Consider the following 6,245-nt stretch of genomic DNA (forward strand, 5'->3'; position numbering starts at 1 on the left):
CTATAAAGTTATAAAATTATGACACATCTAACTGAACACTCTGCAGGATATAAGCAAGGTCATCTATATGTACTGACATGGAAAGAGGTCTATGATATTTACGACAGGCAAAGCAAGTTGCAAAAAAGGACAGACCCTATTTGTATGTGAAAAAATGTGTACATATATTTATATATGCTTAGAAATTTTCAAAAACCATTACTATTAATTACTGCAATAGCAAAGATTCCCAGTGATATGAAAAGGAACTTTTACTTTGCTTTTTATATCCTTTTGCACTGGTTTAGCTTTTAAACGTGAGCAATATGCAAAATTTACATTGCACATTACAAAAAACGCTATTTTCAAATCTACACAATGCCCAACCATATAAAGACTTCATCGCTTCGGTTCCTGTTACAGAAATTGCTTTTCACTTTGTCTTTTAATCTGGAGTCTTTTAATTTTTTTCACTTTAATTTTCTAAAAAGCCACCGCATACATTCATTAGTTGATTCAACCAGTTGTTACTGACGATATACTTTATGCCAGGCACTATAGTAAGGCAGAAAAATGAAGAGCGGGGTACCAAGGGAGGACTATAACCAAATGCACATGTACATAATAATTAGTAGTGAGTGCTGCGAAGACCTGAATTTTCAGATGCTGAAATGTCCAAATGTCGTGTACTCTCACGTGTGCATAGTACATGTATTTACTATGTGTGCTCAGTTGCCTTCGGCTCTTTGGGACCCCATGGACTGAAGCCAGTCAGGCTCCTCAGTCCAAGACAAGAATACTGGAGTGGGTAGCCATTTCCTCCTCCAGGATATCTTCCTCACCCAGCCATAGAACCTCCTGCTCCTCCGTTTCCAGCATGGGCAGGCGAATTCTTTACCACTGAGCCATCTGGGAAGCCCCGTATTTACCCATACATACGTGCTTGTGTGCTAAGTGGTTTCAGTTTTCACCCGTGCATATATAAATGCTACTGAATTAAAGTGTCATTTAGATAAATTATTCTGGGAAATTTCCCAAATTAATCTTTCTCCTGCATTCATTATAATGAATGTAGTGCAAATTATTTTTTAATAGCAAAGGTTTTTTTCTTTCTTTCTTTTTTTGGTTGTGTCAATTTAGGAAAATTACTTGGCTACTGCAGGCCTTAGTTTTCTCCTCCGCCAAGTGGAGGATGTACTTCTCGGGTCTGCTGTCTCGGGGAGAATTTTCTGCGCTGATCAGTGTTTACAGCAGCGCCCGGCACCCAGCGGCGTGGGGGTGGGGCGGGTCCGGTAAAGCGCAGGGGAGCGCGGGCGGCGCAGCGAGTCGGCTATCCGGAGAGGCGCGGCGTTCTCACTGTAGACCAGGTGAGAATCGCGGCGCTTTCAAAGACTTTTCATCCAAGCATTTCTGCCCGGCGATTTGTCTTTCAGGGCGCGCGCAGCGGCTGCAGGGCGTCAACTCCCCAGGATCAGTCAACCATCCAGCTCGACTTCTTGAGCGCATCACAAACTAAAGCCGCCCTGTGCTACTAAACTCAAGTCCACAGACGCCCCCCAGCCACCCTACGCGTCCGGAGCTTACTTGGCTCTGGGTAGGCGGTACCCTCGCCTCTAAAGGCGGCTGTTCGTTTAAATTCTGGCGCCACTCCCACGCCACGTAGAGCCAGTCTCGGAAGCGACGGACAGCGGCGCAGCAGCGGGCGTGCGCCCGGAGCTGGACGTGCGCGCCGCGGAGGGGCGGTGCGCGCACCACGCCGTGGAACGAGCCCCCGAAAGAAAAGAGCCGCCTGGCGCGCTCTCGCTCCTCCCGTCAGGAACCGGCCACGCCCCCGTGCTCTCCAGGGTCCAATAGAGGCGAGAGGGAGGGGCGGCCTCCGGCTGGCTCGGGAGAGACTATATAAGGAACTGCAGGCGGCGCTGTTCGGTCTTTTACGTCGGAACTTGGGAGCAGATCGTAACTGCTAGGTAAGTACGCGTTGTTGGCGGTCGTGCGCGCGAACCTGAGTGGCGCAGCTTGGGTTGGGGAATGCGATACGGTAAAAAGAGTTCAGAAGTTGAGGGTTAGAGTGCGGCGTTGAGTATTTACACATGGAAAACGCGCCACCGCACCGCCACGTGTCCCCTGTCGCGGTGGCGACCGGCTTCGAGTTCAGGCGTGCGTAGGCTGCTGCTGGTCATGGCGCTGCGCGCGGCCGTATTGCTAAGCCGGCTGGATAATCCTGAACGGCGCACGGGAAACGACCACATTCCTGAGATTTGGGGCGGGAGTTACGCTTAACGTTGACTTACAGGCCTTAGATACGTAGTCATATCAACAGTTAATTTAAAAATCGGCAGCTCCTGACTGCGTGAAACTGAGTTGTATTGTGCCCAGGTGGCGCTGTGTGTGCTGAAAACCTTAAGCTATGACCTTCTATGACAATACTTAATTTTTAAATATATTTATTCTTCCGCAGGTTAAGAAATTGATTCTCCCGCAGAAACAATGGATTTCGGTGTAGCGGAACTGTTACGTGGAGATGCTAAGGTAATTGTTGAGAGCTTAGTTTTAAGTTGAAGGAATAAACCTGTTGATATACAGGTTGATCAACCTGTAAAGATGATGCATCATTTGAAATTTTTTTTTTTTTTAAGATGCAAAGGTACATTTCAAAACACGCCGGACAATATTGGCTGGAAAATGACTTGGTTAAAACCTGATGATCTTACCAGGTATGCGTTCGACTAGTACTTCGAATGTCTATATGTTTAGTCCACGTGTAGATTAAATGAGAAAAATATTTTTGTTTTTTAACAGCATTCTGCAGGTTGATGAATACTAATGAAGCTGTGGATGTCACTGAGCAGCTTCATTTTAAAGTAAGTTACCCTGACTTACATCTGCTGCAGTAATTCTGTCTGGTTTGTGGTAAATGTCCGTGTAATGTAGCGTAATGGATTTTGGTCTGATCAATGATGAACCCTATCCCGAAGCTGATAACCTGAAGAAAAGCATGTACGGATTCGGCTTCTGAGACAAGACTAATGTTCAGATATGAGAACAAGTTTTATAACAGATTTCTGTTAGGTTATGTCTCATAGAGGAAAAACTTAATTCACAGAGTAGGGTTTTCTGTGCCAACAGTGAGGGGTTGCTGTCTGCCTGCTGTCTGCCTGGTGTGCTGTGACATTTCGAAGGTGGAAACATTTCTGTGAGTAGAGATGTTTTGCTTCAAAATCAGTAAACATTGTGTCCTTGGTCTTACCTATGATGATCCTATCCCGAACCTGAATTTCTGTTGAAAAAACTTATACGGATCTGGCTTCTGAGGTGGACCATTATAAGGACAGCAGCATTTTTTGAAAATTGTTTTATGTAAGTTTTCTGATGTTGATAGTTTGTAAACCGTAAATGTTTTTCCTTTCCTAGGGCTAGTGCTGCGAGATTTACTTGTCTGTCTTATGAAAATCTGGTGATTGGGAAAACCTCCAATGGATGTGGGAAGAAAGTTCAAGATGAATTACATTTTTACATTGGTTTGTAAATAGATTCTGAACCAGCATCGAGTCTAGATAATGCATCCATAAGAGTCAAGGCATTTCTGTTTGACCATGACACTGCTGTAGAATCATAACCTGTTAATCAGTGTATTACTTTCTAACTATTTTGAATGGAAAATTCTTTTCTAGTTATCTAGCCTTGTAATTAAATAATTTTGAATAGCCTTTGGTTCTTTGTCTGAATTGAGTTTAAAACTGTGTGATTGTAATTACACCAAGTTAAAGTGTGTACTCTTGCGGTGGAATCTTCAGTCAGGTTTCTAGGAAGAGATGATTTGGTTTGGCAAGAATAAGTAATGTGCAAAACATTAGCTTCAGAGTGTTGGGGTGAGAGCAAAGTGGGAAAGATGGGACCTGTTAACAGTGAGGGAACGTCACTGATAAAATCTGGGTTAAAACTGGTCAAGCATTGTATGGAATGGGTTAGTGTAAATAATAGCATCTAATCTAACCAAGGTGGTTGGGCCCTGCTGCTCCTGCTAAGTCACTTCAGTCATGTCCGACTCTGCGACCCCATGGACAGCAGCCCATCAGGCTCCTCTGTCCACGGGATTCTCTAGGCAAGAACACTGGAGTGGGTTGCCATTTCCTTCTCCGGTTGGGCCCTAACCCTAATCATTTTCCCTAAATAGCTGCATGAATAACCTGTTCCCATATTTAAATGTTAAAGTCAGTGCCAATATATCATCGGAATGAACTTTTGAAATGTTAGCTTGCCTGCTGAAGTGAAGAGATGGTTTGGGGCTCATGTACCTCAGATTCATGAGACTGAGCCTATAGTTGAATGCCCAGACAGACAGGTTTCTTCTGATAGCAGATGACCTCCATGTATAGCTTTGTGTTAGTGTTAGCCCATTTATTATGTCCATTTGGAAATGAGACTTTAGCACTGCAGTCAGCACCCCGATCTCCCTTACTCTGCTTTATTTGGAACTTAAGTATGGTTTATAAAATTTGAGCACTGGCACCGCTGTACCTTAAGTATCTAGATACCTGGCACTTGGTTGTCAAATAATGAATGCTTAATGACCCATTGAGGGGGACTTTGCTGATTGTTCAGTGGTTAAGACTGCTTCCAGTGTAGGGGCTGCTGGTAGGGTTGGTGAACCCACATGCAGAGTGGCACACCCAAAAACCTAAAACATTCAGGGAGAACTGTCCTTGTCAAAGTTGGCTAACATGACTTCAAAACAAGGCAAACTTATGAATAAGACTTGGTTTTAGAGCACTTAAGGTTTCCCTTACAGCTATTGCAATGCAGGAGACCCTTTCCCTCCCAGTCAATCTTAAGATTCAAATGATGTACACATTTTTTATTGTACCAGTTGGATCCCACTAAAATGAGTTTGATCCAAATTAAGTCCATTTGAGAGTATAAATATTCAATAAAAATCTAAAACATACAGTTGTGGAAGTTGGGAAAGCTCATTGTACTGACTCAATTTGGGACATGACTTTGAGCAAACTCAGGGAAGGGAGGCCTCAGTTCAATTCAGTGGCTTAGTCATGTCCAACTCTTTGCAACCCCATGAATTGGAGCACACCAGGCCTCCCTGTCCATCACCAACTCCTGGAGTTCACTCAAACTCAACGTCCCAGCGAGTCATGAGTGATGCCATCCAGCCATCTCGTCCTCTGTCGACCCCTTTTCCTCCTGCCCCCAATCCCTTCCAGCATCAGTCTTTTTCCAATGAAACTCTTCGCATGAGGTGGCCAAAGTACTGGAGTTTCAGCTTTAGCATCGTTCCTTCCAATGATTCTTAGGACTTCCCTGGTAGCTCAGATGGTAAAGCGTCTGCCTACAATGTGGGAGACCCAGGTTCAATCCCTGGGTTGGGAAGATCCTCTGGAGAAGGAAATGGCAACCCACTCCAGTACTCTTGCCTGGAAAATCCCATGGACAGAGGAGCGTGGTAGGGTACAGCCCATGGGGTCTCAAAGAGTCGGACACGACTGAGCGACTTCATTTCCTTCCAAAAAACACCCAGGACTGATCTTTAGAATGGACTGGTTGGATCTCCTTGCAGTCCAAGGGACTCTCAAGAGAGTCTTCTCCAACACCACAGTTCAAAAGCATCAATTCGGCGCTCAGCTTTCTTTACAGTCCAACTCTCACATCCATACATGACTACTGGAAAAACAATAGCCTTGACTAGATGGACCTTTGTTGGCAAAGTAATGTCTCTGCTTTTCAATATGCTATTTAGGTTGGTCATAACTTTCCTTCCAAGGAGTAAGCGTCTTTTAATTGCATGGCTGCAGTTAACCATCTGCAGTGATTTTGGAGCCCAGAAAAATAAAGTCTGACACTGTTTCCCCATCTATTTGCCATGAAGTGATGGGACCAGATTCCATGATCTTTGTTCTTTGAATGTTGAGTTTTAAGCCAGCTTTTTCACTCTTCTCTTTGACTTTCATGCTGCAGTTGATGGGGTCACAAAGAATCGAGTTGGACACTGCTTAGCAACAAAACTAATAACAGGAACCTTAAGTTCTATGTGAGAGACTTTAGCCAATAAGACTTGAGTCAGCTCTACACCATGCTTCCAGGTTATCTTAAAATACAGTAGGTTCAATTCTACTGTTTGGTATTTTTTAGTGAAGTGAAGGTTGCTCAGTCTTGTCCAACTCTTTGCAACCCCTTGGACTGTATAGTCCATGGTGTTCTCCAAGTCAGAATACATTCCCTTCTCCAGGGGATCTTCCCAACCCAGGGGTCTTAAC

General features: G+C 44.4%; 1 long non-coding RNA gene and 2 other non-coding genes across 3 annotated transcripts; all 3 read left to right on the plus strand.

Annotated features, from left to right (window-relative positions):
- The first annotated feature begins 1,894 nt into the window (after positions 1-1,894).
- On the plus strand, positions 1,895-3,686 carry LOC106700986 (uncharacterized). Its single transcript, XR_001351569.2, has 6 exons — positions 1,895-1,946; positions 2,438-2,508; positions 2,616-2,693; positions 2,779-2,840; positions 3,106-3,172; positions 3,391-3,686. It is a non-coding gene; the product is annotated as an uncharacterized lncRNA (long non-coding RNA).
- LOC138989257 (small nucleolar RNA SNORD50) lies at positions 2,929-2,998 on the plus strand. The gene has a single exon (XR_011465501.1). It is a non-coding gene; the product is annotated as a small nucleolar RNA SNORD50 (small nucleolar RNA).
- On the plus strand, positions 3,224-3,293 carry LOC138989256 (small nucleolar RNA SNORD50). The gene has a single exon (XR_011465500.1). It is a non-coding gene; the product is annotated as a small nucleolar RNA SNORD50 (small nucleolar RNA).
- Positions 3,687-6,245: the final 2,559 nt, after the last annotated feature.

Source organism: Bos mutus, chromosome 9 (genome assembly GCF_027580195.1).
Source record: "Bos mutus isolate GX-2022 chromosome 9, NWIPB_WYAK_1.1, whole genome shotgun sequence".
NCBI lineage: Eukaryota > Metazoa > Chordata > Mammalia > Artiodactyla > Bovidae > Bos > Bos mutus.